This window comes from Wyeomyia smithii, chromosome 2, assembly GCF_029784165.1.
Source record: "Wyeomyia smithii strain HCP4-BCI-WySm-NY-G18 chromosome 2, ASM2978416v1, whole genome shotgun sequence".
Classification (NCBI taxonomy): Eukaryota; Metazoa; Arthropoda; class Insecta; order Diptera; family Culicidae; genus Wyeomyia; species Wyeomyia smithii.
The window spans coordinates 70,267,495-70,286,928 of record NC_073695.1 but is presented as its reverse complement, the minus strand read 5'-3'; the positions used below and the strand labels follow the sequence as shown (position 1 = coordinate 70,286,928).

Below are 19,434 nucleotides of genomic sequence, written 5' to 3'. Positions count from 1 at the left end.
CATTTCTGTATTCCGCTCTTCTTATTATTAGCGGTATCATTATTGAAATGAATGATACGCCTTTTCAATTTAATATTCGTGCTTATGTGTGAGGTTTTACTCTTCCGTTTCAGGTTTACTGCACTACCATACCGAGCCTCTTTGCAGCCTACCAATATCACCAAATTACAATTCCTTAGAGAGAAACCTCACCTCACGTACCTCTTTGGTCAGGTTTATTCTGATAAGAACTCATCATGTCAAGAGGGAGGAATCTTATCGAAACTCCGTTCCTCGTGCCAATATCGCCAGTTAAAATTCTTTGGAGATGATTAATATTCCTCTGGTCAGTTAACTATAAAAAAATTGATTGTCTAGAAGAAGGAGTCTTACGAAACCTCGTTTGTCCTGCCATCACTGCGTCAAAATTACAATTCTCTGAAGAGGCTCCTAATGCTTTACCTCTGATCAGTTTTATTATAAAAGGACTTATATTTTGTCGAAACCTCGTTCGTCCAGCCTATATCGTCCCATAATTACAATTCCTAAAGAGAAAGAACTATTATAAGTTATAAGAGGGACTTATTTTTGTTAGGAGGAAAGTAAACAGAAGTACTGTAGAATGTACGTGGGGTACGTGTCAAATGAAAGCATACCAAGAGTTCAACTGTTGCGTGTTGCATATTGTTGCTGTGCGACTGGGGAACAGCAAACAAAAAGGCAGATTAATGAAATTGCAAATTTTACTCAGTTATAGCATAAATGCGTCCTAGTTAGACGGTGTACGATATCCGCACTGACAAAATATAATAGGCTCCGTCTTTCTTTCATGTTCCCTAATTTCCTTATTTGTGCAAAACGCACAAAGATTGTATTCCGTATTTAGGAATGCAAAGATAGGAAAAATAAATCTCATAATTCAAAAGGCTCCGCATTTCAAGTTATTCGCAAAGATTTTGCTCCGTAAGTAGTACTACAAATGAACGAAAAATAAATCTTGTTTCGTGTTGGATACGAGCAAACCAGACTCAATGGAAGGGAGGGGAGCTCTAACACACGCGACGATATAACACCATCGTGTCGTGTTGCAACTCGTAAAGGGAACATCCATAAATGACGTAGCTTTTTTAAGGGTTTTTTTGACACCCCCCTCCCCCATCGTAGCATTTCGTCACAAATTCAGAACCCCCCTCTAGATAATTACGTAGCTTTATAGCAACCCCCCCCCCCTTCCACATGATAATTTTTTTTGCAAATTTTATTAGCAAAAACATACCTTGTGTCATAAATTAACAACAAAAGACAAGGAAGTAATTAAAATAACCCAAAACATACAAACCAGTGATAAAAAAAAACATTTAGAAAAAATCCAATTTTTTTCTTAGTTTAATATTTGCTACGTAGCTTGGCTTGACCCTCCACCCCCCCCCCCTCATCATCTTTCGTCACAGAACTGCAAACCCCCTCCTCCCCCCTCGAATGCTACGTCATTTATGAATGTTCCCAAAGAAGACAATCAAATTGTGTTCGTGTCGGATGGAAGCAGATACCAGGAGCGCAACTGTTGCGTGTTGCATATTACCGCTGTGCGACTGGGGGACAACAGAATTCTATTTGTGTGGACGGTGATTGGAGACAGATATGAGTTTGGACTTTAAAATTCTTTTTCTGTCACTCGCGCATTGTACTCTACCTTATTTTTCTTTCTGTTTAATTTTCGATTTATGACTCCAACAGTTCCTATTTTATGACTTCAACAGTTCCTAACCATAAATAGCATCGCGTTTTTACCTTGTGGTACTGAAATGTGACAAAACACATTTTTACTTCTTTAATTAATAATATGTATTCGTTTTTAAAATGATGGTTGTTTTTACTTTTCACAAAGCTAAGGACATGCCTGTGTAACGGTACTTTCCACATAGACAGGAGATCCAAAATCTAGCGGTGTGGAAAGTGGTCTACAATCACTAATGCGTGATCCGCAGGTTTCCTCTGTTGGTCCGTTCGCTCTGTTTGCTCCCGGATGATCTAGTTTACAATAAAACATACTCTTGGACCAGTGTTCGGAAAGAAAATGGAGGCTACATTTTTTACTTTTATACGTGACTACTGAGACTTATAGTTACGGTGGGCGTGTCGTTGTGCACTCGAGTGAGCAAAACAACTACAACAAATCGTATACGAAGTCGAAAGTTTCTATCCATTGCTGTAAAAATAAATGAAGCTTGTTGAAAACTGACTGAGTTTAAGTTTGTGAAATTGGACAATTTCGTGACGCCCTCGAAGTTTCCGCTATCTCAATTTGTCGTTAGACGTAATTCTACGTCAAAATTGAAAAGTAATGTTAAAAAATAAATAACAAAATATATGCGGAAAATATTTTCATGCTTATATAGGTCGTTCTTTTATTAATTGCAATAGCGAATTTAAGTCTCGAGTATATTATTTTATTGTTGTTGTTATAATCTACTTTTGTTTTTCTTTTTCAGGTACGATTGCAAACCCTTTATTTGTATTTATAACTCTACCGAACTGCATGTAAGTTTGAATATCACGCCTGATTAAATTTTTCTAATCATTGATTCCAACAACATTGTATAACCCCTCAACTGACTCTAGTTTATCGGCTACGGCTGGAAAACGCGCGCACATTTGGCACACGTTCTTGCCGCCGCCGTGGCTTTTTCCACGTCGCCACTCCACCCACCCAATCACCGGTTTCATCTTCCGCCGAATCCCGTGCTAAGACCGCATCTGAACCACATGTTTTAGTTTCTGTTTTACTTTTTTTGCGAACTCGTTATTCATCCGCGATCTGCATACATAATTTAATTTTTTTTTCGGTCGAAACTATCAAAAACCGAGCAGTGATACTAGCCTCCTAGCCACCGTTGCCGCTTCGGGGAAAAAAGACTCCCAGCGCGAAAGCACTATTAATCACTGATTTTTTTTTTTTTTTGAGTTTCGGTGGTTGAGTTATTATTTCAATTTTAAACCTATTCTAAAAAGGCGTGAATAAAGAAATCGCTCCAATAAAATAACTACGCACATTTGTCAGTATCATCAGAGCTTACTGGTTCGTGCTTGAACTGTTGTGGTTTCAGTGAAATGCTAATGAACTGAGTTGGTTCTACTTAGTAGGCTGAAAATATAATCCGGTAAAATATACTTATCGTAAACAATATTCTGCTGTTGAAACTCTCGTTAAAAATTCAGCCAAACAATAGGACCTATATTTGGTACCATGGTTGAAAGTTGATTACATTCCAAGTACTCGATCGAAAGTTATTTGTAATTGTCCTCTATTCACAATGTTAACTGGAGTTTATCTTCGTTAAGAAGCTTGGTTCGGTTCGTATTTCTATAAAGTCATAAATCGATCATTCACCCGCACTTGCTCTCCAGTAACGTGATCAGTTAACTTCGATTGGTCGAAAAAGGGATCATCACTGAAAGCAACCCTGTGTACGGCCCTGTTCAGTTCGACTCGGCTAGGCCCTACGAACGGTACCACAGTACGTAACTTAAGCTACGACAAGATTGGATTTTCGCCCACGGTGCGGAAAATTATGAGACACTCTGGGCAAGGTTTCGGTTTTCCGTTCCCAACGGGAGGGCGACGCTGGAGACAAATTTTAATTGGCTTATTCTTAAAATGGTACCCTTCCTTGATTGGATGTCTCACCGGGGGGAAAACGCTGGACTATTGTTTCATGAAGGGAAATTGGATTTCTTCGCCGAGTGGTTCATTACACGAACTTCATCCGAAAGAACAAATCTGTCATTACGAAGGTGACAGCTTGCTAAAACTATGCGAACGCACAGAGAGGGTCAACGATTTGCACCTTGGAGGATTAAACTCCAGTGCTGACCATACAAGAAATTCTACTCTTTTTGTGTGTTTTCAACACACAAAAAAAAAACATTCTAGCCGACCCTTGATCGAACATCGACCGACCGTGTAAGCATAAAGCAACGTTCGTTAATTTCTGACAACCTACGCGAATTGCAAAAAAAAATCAACCAAAAAATTGAACCGGATGATAAAGCACAACATCGCGTCCCAAATTGTCAAACCGAATTAGGAACCAACAGCAACAACAAAATCGAGACAAACAAACCGCTTGAGCTGATGAAGCAATCGTTGTGTGCGTTGGGCAAAAAAAAATACGCCCATAAACAACGACGACTTCCAATGAAGTGACGGCGAACGCCGCGGCAGACCGGGCCAACCCGACTAAAAAGTTTTATATTAATAAACAATAATTTACTTTACATATTTTGAAGCTCAGGCTTCTCTCTTTCGCGGCATCTTTTCGCCAAACGAATTTACTTTATGTTTTACTCGGGCGCGCCTAGCATCCGATGGGTCGCTGTCACTCCGACGGAGAGGAAATTTCGTCTCGAATTACTTATACAGTGCCAGTTGGCAATCGGCGAATAAAAAAAAAACAACAACAAACTGCTGGACGAACAGACGGACGGACGTTCGAAGGGCTTCACTTTTCGCTGAGCTCAGTTAATGAAGCGCAAATAAGCCGTTTTGCAACGGGGAGCGGACAATATGCGGTCTCGAAACTGTTGCACATTCTGTGCACTGTGGCCACCGAATCGATCGATGTGTGGATGATAATAATTTAATCCTGTGCGTTACGGTTGGAAACTGCATTGCAATCGATTTTGATCTAACAATACAAAAACGATATGTTATTGTCGAAGCCGTTTTTTTTTGTCGAGTTTACAGTTGAAGTCTTTTCCCAATTTGGATTCTCTAATGGATGTAAGTTTAAAATAAATAAGTTCTGAATAAATAATGCATTTAGCATAAACAACGAGTTTGTAGCAATAGAGCGTTTCCATGTCAAGCAGTTCGTTATCGTCGAATAAAACTTTGCACACGTATTTAACTTTGCAAACTGAGTATTCTGCGCGGTAGGACAAATTTTCCAAACTCATAAGAGCAAAATCACACCAAATGACCTGGAAATAATTGTTGAAGGAGAACCACAAAAAACCTGTTTTCATAAAAAAAAAACTGAGACTTTCTAATATGACTTGAAAAAAAACCGGATGCATGCAGAAAGTTAATCGCCACGAGCCCTATGATTTTGAAATTACTATTGAAATCATATTGCGTCACTGAATTTTGATTATTCTCAAGAAAGTTGAGATTGAATAAATTATTTAAAATTAAATTTTCAATTATTTTATTCTTTGTTTTTTTACCATCATCACCATCATAGGTATGAAGGTGGCGAAATGGAAATGGATCAAGTTTCAACAAAAATGTTAAAGAGGTTGTGTATGGCACACGAACGCAAGGTTAACGCAGAATTACGTCAGCCTCTCATGTTAGGAAATACACTCGATTTGGATAATCATATTGATAATATGGAGCGGTTGATTTTAGTAATAATGAAGGTTAATGGAACACAGTGGCCGGTAGAGCATCCCTTCACAGTTAAAAAAATGTCATATATGTAATTAAACTCTGCTCAATGACAAAAAGATGAATTTTGCACCCTTGAGGGCTCATTATTTTTTCAAAAAATCTCTGTTAGTTGAGATATGAGCTGCAGTTCTTGAAAAATAAAAGACATTCGACAGTGTTTGGCATAAGGGTTTATTAGCTACAATGTCCAATTTCCGTATTTCTCTTTACATCACCAAAACGATACAAAGAGACTTGACTAACCGCACTTTTCAGGTTAAATACTTAGATGGTAACTCGGATAGATTGCCTATTAGAGATGGTGTATCTCAAGGAAGTATCTTGGGCCCAATCATATTTTCACTTACCATCCTGATTTACTACCAGGATGTGAAAAATCTCTGTTTTGTGACGTTACCAATATTTCTGTAAAAACGAAAAAACCTTTGGAAAATTTCTTTTAGACTTTGTCTCAAAAATAAACTGTTAATTTATAAACAAATATTTAGGCCAGTAATATTATATTTCAGAATAAACTTTTGAAAACGATATTGAAGCGTCCTCCCTGCTTTAGCACGAATGAACTACATAGGTTTACGAATGTGGAAACATTAGAAAATAAGTCAAATCAAATTATCAATTAGTTCCAACAAAAATCGTTGCAATCTTCAATAATCGCGATAAGACCACTTTAAAGTCAGTAAGATAGGTGTAAGTTCAGGTTAAAGTTTATTTTGCTTGACCATTTCCCTACAATTATATTCACTTAGCAATTACAATCTATTGATATTGTAAAATTTTGAAAAATATGGGAAATAGTTTTGATATGTCAACGCTTGTGGAAGAACACACTATTATCAAATAAATACAAACATCCCTTCTATTAAAACAGCAAATAACTGTTTCTCAAAAAAAAATCTGGGGTTTTATTGCAGTCACTCATATTGGAAAATATTCGCACGTTTTTCAGCTTTAATTGATCGAAATCAGCGGTCGAAACAAGGCTCTCCATTTTTTCAATATAACAATATATGATGAAACCACGATATTTTTCATTTTGGTGGATTATTGCAAGAATGAAGGAAACCCATTGAAAATTGAGTGAGTTATAACCATTTGAAATTGGATCATTTTCATGACGCGCCCGATGTTTAGCTCTTCATTTTGTACACCTTTCTCGTAATGTTACCGTAAGACGTCATTCTACGTCAAAAATTAATTGGACAAAATTTATTCCTCTTTTGATTTAATGTATAATTTAGTGTGTATTTTCTGTTTTTTTTTTTTTCAAAATAAATTCAAAATTATGACCTTTTTGATTTAAAATAACTAATTTAATTCTTTAAATATTTTGGAATACAAGTATATTGGAAATTTTTGAAAAAAGATGTTTTTTAAAAACCTAACCTTCCATATAATTTTTTTTAACTTCTTTCCAAACTTTTTATGGAAAGTCGCGTTATAACTCCAAGTTTCTTTAAAAAAATACGCCTTTTTGGGAAATTACTCTCTAGGAATTCTAGGAAATTTCTCCATCTGTGAAAAATATTCAGTTTGCTAAGTTAAATAGGTATGTGTGCAAAGTTTCATTAAAATCAAAAATGGTCAATATTTGTCCATAGGCCATTTGGCGCGATTTTACTCATGAATAACTTTTTAAAAGGGCGTAAGTATTTTGGAATAGGTTTTATTCAAAGCATTGTAGCTCAGAAACCTTTCGTTGTACAGAAAAACTGTCTGGGAATGCAATGTAGGGAACCCATAATGCTTTTCAGAAAAATATGCACTGTGAAAAAAATGTTTTACCAACAAAAATTCAAAAATAATCAATAAATATTAATTTACAAACAAGTAATGCCATATGGTTCTATCAGTAATTTCAAATCATCAAGCTTTTAATAACTTAATTCCTAGAAGCATTCGTTTCTGGGATATTTCAATTTCGTGTTTGGAAAGTTGAGCTTTTTATGAAAATACGTCTTTTTTGTACGTTATTTATGTTTTTCTAGCAACAAGCATAGATTCAGTGAAATGTATGTTCAATATAACGTGATTTATTTTTTGACAGCAAGGAGATTGGTGTTAATCAATTTTTGCGTAGTTTAGCTTTTTTCCTATCGAATCATATCCAGGCTTGCCAGATTACCGAATATCTCCGTAGATCTACAGATTTGTTTCTCTTCTACGGATGTAAAGTTTACGGATATATTTGTAGAAATATTTAGAAATCCTTAAAGTTTAGGTATTACACGAAATAGTTCCCTTCCACCCATTTTTTGTATTTTTAAAAGATCTTAGTATTCAAAGATTCATAAAATGGAGTTTGAAAAATCAACTGTTTTGAGCTTGTACTTGAACGACAACACAAATCACCACCGTAAGATGGTCGACTTTTGGGAATAATTTACCATCTTCAAGAACAACAATCCAGTAGCTTCCGCCTTGTGTAGATCGATAACGGTGCCGACCTTAAGGTCGGTTAAGGTAGGAAAAGAGAAAATGTTACTATCGCTGTTGCCAGAGACCGGGCTCACCTTTGCATCTCTAACGACTGTAACTTTTGTTACCATTGTCAAGGATGGATTTTTTTATACTTTCATCACTCTTCTTAGTGGGGGCCTAGTGTGGTTGGTAACGTCTCCGCCAACCACGCTCGACGCCTGGGTTCGAATCCCACCGCCGACATAGGTGTCGATGGTTGTGAGGTGGCGTGATCCACTCACAACCAACCCAACTGGTCTAGATTCAATCCTAGCCGACACCGGGAGATTTTCTGAGGCGAAAAATCTCTCGCCTTCCATCGCATGAGAAAGTAAAGCCGTTGGCGCCGGTCCGTTAATAAACGGGTCGTGAGTTAGGGTCCTGGGTGTGGAGTCGCCTCCCTGGGCGTCGGTGATTGGCCACAACAGTGGCGGAACTAGACCGACCGAAAATAAGCGAGAATAAAAAAAAAATCACTCTTCTTACTACACGCCTACTGCTCTTCTTTACCGCGTACTCTACTGCTTTTATTTTACCAGGCCTCGTTAGTTACCCTGTCAAGTATCGGAAATCCTATTTGCCTGGGTGCGTATTCTTTTAACTGTGTGTGAGTTTTTTTCTGGAACTGAGCGTAAGAGGAGAGTCAAGTAGGTGGATGGAAGGAGCCTGAGAATATACCCATGCTTGAAAGTCCCTCTGAGAGCGAACGGTCTGATTCTACTAAGATTCGAACTCATGACCATTCGCTTGTCAAAGCACACTCTGTAACCTTGAGACGGCGAGCTCCCCTATTGAAAAGATATTTTTTTTTGAGAGTACAAAAAGTTATATTATTTTTGAAAAATTCACGCTCTGTTTGTTTGTTATTAACAAACTGTATAATGATATACTCGCAACCTTAGCACTCTTTTCTCCTCACTTATAAATATCTCGCTGCACGGAATCCATATTTAGAGATTTTAACTAAGCTGCTCTAAAAATTTTGCAACCGGTTGTCATGGTACTAGTAACTTATTTTTTGTCGCAGTGATTATTAATTTTTACTCAAATAAGTTACAATTTCCTTCGATCGAAACTTTCGTCCGCCTATTGTGTGATTACGGCACTCCTGTGAAAACACATTTGCCAACGGGTTTTGCATAAATTAAAGCCGCTGGTGGTCCCAACACCAGCGCTTCTCGCTCGACAAAATGCGCTCGCTGCGGCGGATAAGCTGTCAAATCGGGGAGAAAATATCGAAATGGTATATTGCCTATTGAAAATTAATTAAGGTTTTTTTTCGGACAGCAATCTCCTACAGCGGGTTTCGCTTTTATTTATTATGATTACTTGAACGTAATGTTGGATAATGAAGTGTTGCTCATATTTTAGCCTCGAGCTGCTGCCAGCATTGTCCAATTCAGTAACAGCAATAGCCTAAACTGATAACCCTTCCTCCTTCCATTACCAACGTTCGGGTGCACAACCGTTCGTAAGTCGGCGGTGTTTCATCGTACGATAAATTCAACTTGTTTAACAAAACCGATCACAATCAGATATTTCTCTCATTTATCTGTCCATTGTTGCGCTCGCGTACAGAATAGAAAAAGAGGCAGGCCCGATCCATCATAACGTGCAAGCCGCGAGGGGGTGTTTCACGCGCGAATACAATTCCAACACCACCACTAGCACCATTATCAACATCATCACCATCGCCGCGTTAGGTGCTTGAAGTACAGCTTCGGAAGCTCGTTGTGACTAAACTCTGCGAATGGAAAAATGCCAAAGTCACTCCAATCTTAAAACCCGAGAAGAATCCAGCTGAGGCATCAAGTTATCGACCAATTAGTTTACTTTCCTCTATTAGCAAACTTTTTGAAAGAATAATACTCAATAGAATGATAACACATATTAATGAGAACTCAATTTTGCAAATGAGCAGTTTGGTTTTCGCCATGGGCATTCCACTACTCATCAGTTACTTAGAGTAACAAATATGATTCGAACTAATAAAAATGAAGGCTATTCGACTGGAGCAGCTCTACTAGATATAGAAAAGGCATTCGACAGTGTTTGGCATAAAGGTTTAATAGCTAAAATGTCAAATTTCAGTTTTCCGCTTTACCTCACAAAAATGATACAAAGTTATTTAACTGACCGCACTCTTCAGGTTACCTATCTAAATGGTAAATCGAATAGATTGCCTTTTAGAGCTGGTGTGCCTCAGGGGAGTATTTCGGGCCCAATCTTATATAACATTTTTACTTCTGATCTTCCTAGTTTACCACTAGGTTGTGAGAAATCTCTGTTTTGTGACGAAACAAGCATTTCCGCAAAAGGATAAAGCCTTCGTGTTATATGCAGTCGGCTACAAAAAAGTTAAGATATATTTTCTTCATACTTGCAGAAATGGAAGATTTCTCCTAATGCTTCTAAAACACAGTTAATTATTTTCCCTCATAAGCCAAGAGTATCATTTCTCAAACCCAACAATAACCACGTTATTAAGATGAACGGTGTGGTCTCAAATTGGTCTGATCAAGTTAAATACTTAGGGATAATTTATGATAAGAATGTTACTTTCAAGGAGCACATTGAAAATATCCAGTCAAAGTGCAATAAGTATATCAAATGTTTATATCCTCTTATCAACAGGAATTCTAGACTTTGTCTCAAAAATAAACTGTTAATTTACAAACAAATTTTTAGGCCAGCAATGTTATATGCAGTTCCCATCTGGACAAGTTGTTGTGCAACCAGGAAGCAGACACTTCAAAGGATTCAGAATAAACTTTTGAAAATGATTTTGAAGCGTCCTCCCTGGTTTAGCACGAACGAGCTACATAGGCTCACTAATGTAGAAACATTAGAAAGTATGTCAAGCCAAATTATCAACAAATTCCGACAAAATCGTTGCAATCCTCAATTGCAACGATTAGCTCACTTTATAGTCAGTAAGATAGTTTTAAGTTTATTTTAAGTTTTGTTTTATTCCTTTTTTTGAAGTAGAATACTTCTCTCAGGAAGTTCGGCTACATAGGGATGTGAAATGAAAATCTAAAACCGAAAAAAGTGAAAAATATGTCCAATTTCAAATGCTTATAAATCGGTCAGTATTCGATGGATTTCATTCGTTCTTGCAGCAATAGATTGGAAAATCTTCTAAGATTCTTCCCAAAAGAAGATAATAGTAATTTTATTATTTACACTATTGTACTATTGAAAAAAGTCAAGCCTTGTCAAAACGAAAAATTTGACCTCTGATTGGTCGTTATATGATTGCTTTCTAAGAACGGTCGACAGAATCATATACATTGCAATTGAAAATATGCTATTTGGCCTATATAAGAGGCTGTTTCAGCCGAAGCCGCTCATTATAGTTCTAGACAGCGACAACAGCAGTCATCCCTTAGTAGCAGCAGTAGCAATGCCGTGTATCCAGCGATAGTGGATATCGGCCACAGCTGTGACATAACAATGGATAGCGCACTAGTTGCAGCGGATCTCAGCATCGATAGCAGCTGGGCCAGCTAATGCAGGAGTAGCGGATACCAATGGCAGCGTATAGCGCCACAACTGTGGCATGGCTACGCATAGCGTAGCAGTTGCAGCGGGTATATTTGATCATGAAGCATTTATGCAATAATTGAATGAATATTGCAATTACAGCGATCGGCCTTTTTCAAGGCTACTAAATGATTTTGGAAGAGTATTATGAATGGTTATTAATAAACTGCAACTGAGGTTTGATGCTGCTGCAAATGCATAGCAATGTGATGTTTATTACGATTTGTTGATACTGTGCTTAACAAGCGGCATATACGAAACAAATCCGATTTCAAACAGAAAAGTTCGGCCCGTACTGCTCACGATGCTAAGTCTGTTTTAGAAAATTCACAACACTTTATTAACAAGGATGTAACGTCTTGAAGAAGACGGTTATAGTTTGACATCACAGCAGAATTTCGACCCTCATACTCATATCAACCATCGGCAATATCAAACACGCTACAATCTGCTTCCATGCGACTCGGGGACGGGAACATTTTCTTCTTCCAAGCCGCGCAACACGACACAATACATGTTATTTCGTTGCCTTTATGAGAGCTCTATCGGTCCGGCTCGACAGAATGTCCACAAGAAATCATTTTTGTACATCCGTGTTACGAAACTGAGAAAATCTGTAGGAACTGAAAATAAAGGCGGGGCCAGACTGAATGAGATGTATTTTTCGTACATTAGTATTACGACATAGTAAATAAAATTTTACGAACGTTGTAGAATGGTATAACGAGAAATAATTGAGTCACACCTATTTTTCCAGCTATACCTTTCCGCAACATTCGAAAAATTTTCTATGTCAAAGCGGATATCGCACGCTATCTGACCATGAAGCATTTATGCAATAATTGAATGAAAACTGCAAATGCAGCAATCAGCTTTTTTCAAAGCTACTAAATGTATTTGGAAGAGTATAATGAATGGTTATTTATAAACTGAAACTGAGGTTTGATGCTGCTGCAAATGCACAGCAGTATGATGTTTATTACGATTTGTTGATACTGTGCCTAACAAGCGGTATATACGAAACAAATCCGATTTCAAAATGACTGACACGCAAGCAGCCGGGTTATCTTTCTTGTAAAAGTATTCTACTTCAACCTTGCGGTCGTGGCTTTGCACACAACCCTCCTGTGATTTTTTCCTTGACAAGTAGGTTTAAAAATTTTCCTACAATTACATTAACTTAACTGCGAAAGCTAATAACATTCAATAATATAAAAAAGCGTACAAATATATATATATATATATATATATATATATATATATATATATATATATATATATATATATATATATATATATATATATATATATATATATATATATATATATATATATATAATAGTGTTGAAATTTCACCATTTGTGGCAGAACACACAATATTAATTCTGAATAGATTTTAGTACATAAATAAATCATTACAAACATTCCCCCCACTAAACTCTGCGGCGGCGACTGGACGAGCAAGTGGGTGTAACAAGATGTTAATTGAGATTTTTAAAGCAGAAAAATTATCCCGGTTACAAGGTGTCATTAGAATTTAACAGGAATAACGATAATTTCTCTGGAAACCGGTTGAACATGTTAAGTAATGTTACCCACTTCTTGACTGAAACGCTCGGATTATGTCCAATCGACGTCCTTGAAACGAGCTACCGCCAACCCACTTGAAAATCTCCTCGAAATCTGATGAAGTTGTTGATTGGACCAACAATTGCTGATCTGACAAAAATTAACACACTTGTACTCATCATCATCATCTAACCGGACATGACCGCAGAGATAATCCCGCCTGTAGTCGGTAAGACTGCCACAATGACGGACTGATATCGCACGGCGGACGCGAGTTTTGGCGTCGAAGCGGATTTATACCGTAATTGAGATTTTATGATAATTTAAGTGATCCATAAGTCATTGGCAGTGTGAGTTTGAGCTTCTTAGCGGAGTTCGTCCAAGCCAGATTTCGCTTTCCGCTCTGTGCTCTCTGCTCCGCTGAGTCGTTTTGTTTTTTAATCTCTCTCTCCCCCGTTCACTCTGCAGCGGACGCGCCGCAGATATTCTCCGGCAAACAAGAACAGACCATTACTTACGGACTTTCCCCCTCGGGGCGTATGCTCGTGCACTTCATGGAGTGTGCTCTTGGCGCACGAGCGCTGCGTCATCCTCATCGCCAATTCCGGGCCCTTACCGATCCCGGCAATGGATTGGAACTGGGCGGGGGCGTCATGGGTAGTTTTGCGCACGCGCATATCGCGATCGGATGCGTCGGCGGACGGTGCTCGTGCCGTAAGGACGGAAAGTGTAACAGTCCGTGCTCCACATTTGCTCATTTCTCTGTCTGCACTCTACTGGCCACGGCGTGGGTTTCTAAGGGAACAGCCAACGCGTGAACCCTGTGACAACGGTGGTGACCTCCCTGGACGGTTGTGCGGCCATTGTACTCCGCGAAAGGAAATATTCTGAGTTATGGTTGCACTATCGCCGAGGCGAAGGTGTGTACGTAGGAGAACCAGTTTTCTGCGGTTTGCTTCTCATTTCTGGAATTGGCCACGATAGAAATTAGCATCAGCGACTGCTTTATTTTTTCATTCTGTTCATACTTTCTTCTCTGACTCCGTCTGTGTACTTATCAATCCGAAAAGTTGATCCGCGAAATGCTTTCAAAACTTGACAGCATCTGACGGCCTTGCACTTCACGCTTGTTGATCTCATTACACTTCACACCACAAGCGAGTAGATTTTATGCTTTACCAGGTACAGATGCTTACTTTACACGTTCAGACCTACTGCACCATCAACCTGAAGGGGATAAATAGAGGCAGAGGTGAACGTAACAGAGAAGAGTTGTTTCAGTGGCGTCGGCGGGTGATATTTTTCGTGAGGGTCTCTGTTCAGTTTGTTTAAGGCACAAAATTTGTGGCCATTCATCGAAAATTTAATAGTTCCGAGATTTTATGTTCACAGCAAGAATCTTTCTGTTTCGACAAAATTGGAAGAAAACATAAACCATAACGCTGTCGAGTAAAACTCGTTCGGTATCCTAAATTCTCAAAAGTTAATTCAAAATTAGAAACATTACTACAAAAGTTCACATAGCATAGCATAGGTAGACTGCCCGTAGTTGCACTCCGTGATTGGTCGAACCAACAGAATTGCAAAATAAACCAGATGAATGGTGCTTGGGACTAGCATTACACAGTGGGGCGGCTCCATACAAATGCTGGCCAAGCAAAAAAATGTCTTCAAATCATGAAAAATACATGGTTTTTATGTAATTGCGAGATGCTGAGTCCGAATTTGATATTATTTTTGCATGAAAATGCGTATTTTTGACGCCAGGGAAATTTTCATGTTGTTTATATATGTATATTATATGAGGAAAATTTTACGTCGGTTTAAATCTTTTGGAAAATAAAATGCATGATGCTTGAAAGACTTTCATATGTCATAAAAAAACATAAGATATTAATCAGTTATTGAGAAAATTAAAAAAAATATAAATTGAAAAATATGCTTTGTGTTGAAAATTACTTATGACTTGTTTTGTTTTCAAAGTGACTATCTTACATTGCTTTTATTTATCGCTTTCTTCTTTTTATTCACTTCTACCTTCATTTTCATTTTTGTGTTCATTTTCAATACAGTTTTAATATCTTCAGGGAGGGTTTTCAAAAAGCAGTTTCTAACGTCAAAATAATAATTTATTATTTGCTCTGTAGAAATTAGCAGGCGATTCATTATGTCATGGTTTGTGCTTACACGATTGTTTTTACATGTGACTGCTATGATATAAACTTAAAACATGATTTTGGTACTCAGTGCTGGTGATCCAAAACATAAACAATTATAAGTTTTGATACTTCGTTAATTATCGGAATAGAGATGAGTTTAACTTGTAAATATGAAAATAGTGTGATTAATTATACTGAATCATGTTTGAAAACGTTGTTATTATCAAACTAATACGAGCCATTCGTTATTCTGTTGACGGTTTGCAGTGTACAATTTAAATTTATATTTTGAAAGTCCGATTGTGCCGAACACTCGTTGTTTCTCTTCAAAAGAAGGGTACTCTGCGCAACTCTGCGCAGGATCGGACGAGATGCATTTTAAAGCATTTTTTCCAAGCTATCTTTTAAAACTAGTGCCAGTAGTGCCAAACCCTGCCGTCTAAACTTTAAACGATGTTTTATGAAAAAAATACCTAATTTTTTGATTCCGCCTAACTTTTTTTGAGTATTACAATGAGATTATACATTGTCCAATGATGGGGATTTATTCTCCACTATTTTATATACAACTTTTTCTCAAACGTCATCAAGATTCAAGTTACCCTTGAGGCTCCAGCAAGTTTCGCAACATTGCATTTTTTTCAAGAAAAACGCTAAAAAACGCTGACTCAGTACACTTTGAAAAATCATAGAAAATTCAAATTTCTTCGTAATGCTCTAAAAATTTGGATTCTGACACTTCAATAGTATACAACTACAGGAAAAATATAATTGAAATGAAATTCGCATTTTCAATTTTGGGTCGATGGCCAGCGATTCCCCACTGTGCATTACTTGTGCAATTTTTACTGACTCATACTTTTACAACTGACCAATGACGACGCCGACCACGAACAGAAGGCGGTGCTTCTAGGGAAGGAAAGGGATGGTGATGCTCGTTTTTTTTAGAGACCGCGGGTTCCTCTGCATCTCTACGAGTATCACAGGATAGGATTTGTAATAATATAAAAATGCACTGCTCTGGCAGCCTTCGTTACGTTATACGTTACGCGAAACTAAGCTTCAAATATCATAACTTCGAACCGCAACCGCAAGTATTCACTAATTACAAATTACTGTTATACAAACTAATTCCCAGATACAATTCACTCCTCGTTCTACCGACAGACTTTCGGTTATTTGTACGGTTTTCTATCATGGGGCTAATGTTTTGGAAAATCACTAAGACAGCGTGGTATGCACCCGCCCAAAGATGGCTTCATTTCGTTCATCAGTCGGTCTCTATGACGAGTGCTTAATCGTAAGCTTTGTGATCGTTATGGACGAAAACAAATAATGTAATTGTATAATAGTATAATGAGATTCATCTGTGCAGAACAGGGTTGATATTTGTTGACACTCTTGAGTGAAAGTGAAAAAAAGCATCCATAAACGTTATTTTTTTACAATCTTTTCAGAGTTCTCCCTTCCCGCTTTTTGCATGGAAGTGAACTGTCAAAACACCTCATTATATTTCATGCGATGAAAGCAAGACAACAAAATCAGTTTATCAGTTAACGAAGATTGTCAAGGTATCGGTCAGTGTCAGTGAAAAAGTGTTTCGGTGAGGTTCATTTTGGTTGAGTGAACTGTTTGTTTTGCTTTTTCGCTTTGAAGTGAAGATCATTTGGTTGGATTTGTCGTCAAGTTTTATTCCGTAACCGTGAACGATGCCCGCGATCTATTTCATCTGAGTATAACAGCACGTTACTAGGACGAAAATCTAGTGTATCTGAAAGAGTGCTGCGATCATTGGAAGTGAAAATTGAAAATGATTGGCTGTAATTTTCGAAGAATTTTGCTGGGGAAAATGACTTTTATCAGCACTGGTGCAGAATCTTTGCATGAGTGGACCGATGGCTGCGCGTCAGTGTTGTCAGCACTGTCGTTGACACTACGATGTCATGCATGTCTAATCTTGAAAGAATCATGGGAACTGATCCATCATTCGACATATTAAAAAATGATTTTCAATTTTTTTACGTAGGACTACGTCTTACCTAGTGCGGTAAGACCGGTAAGATCGTAGATACATTCTACAGAAACTAAAACCATGGCGTAACGTTGGAATGAAATATTTCAAACGGTAATACTGATGTCACCACATTATGAATCACAATAGTCAATATGTCGTTGGATTGATAAAAGGATGGACAATTTTTTGATACTTTAATTATCGTTATTACTTAATCGTTTAACAGTGAAAATTGAACGAAAATTTCAAGGTCAAATTTTCACGAACAATGTACCAATCACATGCGAGCACGTCTGGCATAGACTTCATGAGTAGACATCAACTGCCTGCTGTGATATCCTCTATATCAGCGGCAAAAAAAATGGCAGAATCTCTCCGTCCCAGTAGGATAACTAATGTTTGCTTTCATAAGCCTAGACTATTTTGATGTCTTGAAGGTGAAGCTTTATCAGAAAGTTCTCAACCACCTTCTTTATCGGACAGTTTAACGATCTGCTGTTAGAATGTTTTCAGAACTGATGTCTTGTAGGAAAACATGCTGGCACAGGCAACAGAGCCATGTATAAATAGAGCACTTTTCACTCGTCGTCTATCAATGCAGTAGAACTCGATATTCACTTGTGTGCAGCCGAGTCAAGTGAAGACTACATTGCCGCTGTCGATGCAAAATGGGGCGTGTTGGGCTAACGAGTAGGTATCGTGTTGCGATCTGGAAGATAATCGAATTGCCGTATGAAATGTCTTCTTCTTCTTTTTGTTTCGTATGGAAGTAAACATCAGAAGGTGCCGCACACTACACTGTGCCGCCGGAGGTAACAAAATTCTATACGTGTCTTTAGCTGCAGAGAGCAGGATATAAAAATTTGGAGCATTATACAGATGAAATTCCTTATCTTGTTTGTTGTTGTCTCAGATTTATTTAAATAACTAAACGGTACTCGAAAGACAATAGAAAACCAACATGCTTCATACAGATCTTTAAACATGTAGTTTAACGAGCTGTACTGATTACATTTTTCTAGCCAAATGAATTTAATTTAATATGACAATCGTGCCGTTGTGGTATAGACAAAAACCAAATTTATTTCATCACACAATTATGTTTGTATTTTCCAATTAATTTTTTTTTGCATCAGCATCTGCAAGAAAATATTATCTTCCATAACATTACTTGTAATTCAACAACAATATGCAAAAAATAATTTCTGAGGCTCATGTTATTTATCACTCTAGTCTGGTTTATTTTTGAAGATAACAGACAGATGTCTTTCAAATATGACATCTTCGCAACTATTTTTTCTTTTGATATCTTTAAACCGATTTTTTTTCTGGTTCTGTTTACTGATAAAATTGACCTGAATTGGATGTTAACATGTTCAAAATATTCTATGTATCAAATTTCTGTAAATATACGTTTTCGACTAGAAACTGTCGAAACTCTCTCTCTCTCTATCTCTCTCTCTCTCTCTCTTTCTCTCTTTATCTCTCACCCTTTCTCTCTCTCTCTTCCTTTCTCTTTCTCTTTCTCTTTCTCTTTCTCTTTCTCTTTCTCTTTCTCTCTCTCTTTCTCTCTCTCTCTTTCTTTCTCTCTCTTTCTATCTCTCTCTTTCTCTCTCTCTCTCTTTCTCTCTCTCTCTCTTTCTTTCTTTCTTTCTCTCTTTCTTTCTCTCTCTCTTTCTTTCTCTCTCTCTCTCCCTCTCTGACGCGAACAAATAATAGTAAAACCATCACCATCAAATTCGGCGAGCATTGAAATCCACATTTCGCTATGAAATTCACTTAATTTACACTTTTCACACGCTGTACACTAAATTACCTTGCGTCAATCACTCAATAAGAGCCGAATTGATGATTTTGTCAATGGTATGTGGAGGCAGCAGACGATTGATCTTCTTATTTAGCGTGTCCTGCATGTTTGCCGTGTTCCTTCCGATTCGGTAGTGTTCTTTGCACTTGCGATACAGGAAAACCGGTAAAACCACTAAATGAGACCATTCGCATGGTGTTAAATCGCTTAACTGTTAAAACATTGTAGTTCGCAGATTGTCCATACAACCAACAAAAAATGACAAGTTTATTGTTCTCTCCTACTTCTCGGGTTGACACACTACACCACAATAAAACCAATGAGTTGACGCTGCTTGAGATGTACTAAAAACGGAAGACACTGTTCACAATTGAGAAATATTGGCGTATTTTCTAAACTTGAGTAAAAATTTGCACGCGAAATCTTTTTTACGTCCACTCTGGGT

At 37.6% G+C, this 19,434-nt stretch overlaps 1 protein-coding gene across 1 annotated transcript in view; it reads left to right on the top strand.

The window, feature by feature from the left end:
* The window catches only part of LOC129724966 (fringe glycosyltransferase), a 252,940-nt gene that overhangs the window by 52,836 nt on the left and 180,670 nt on the right, over window positions 1-19,434 (top strand). The window lies entirely within an intron of this gene.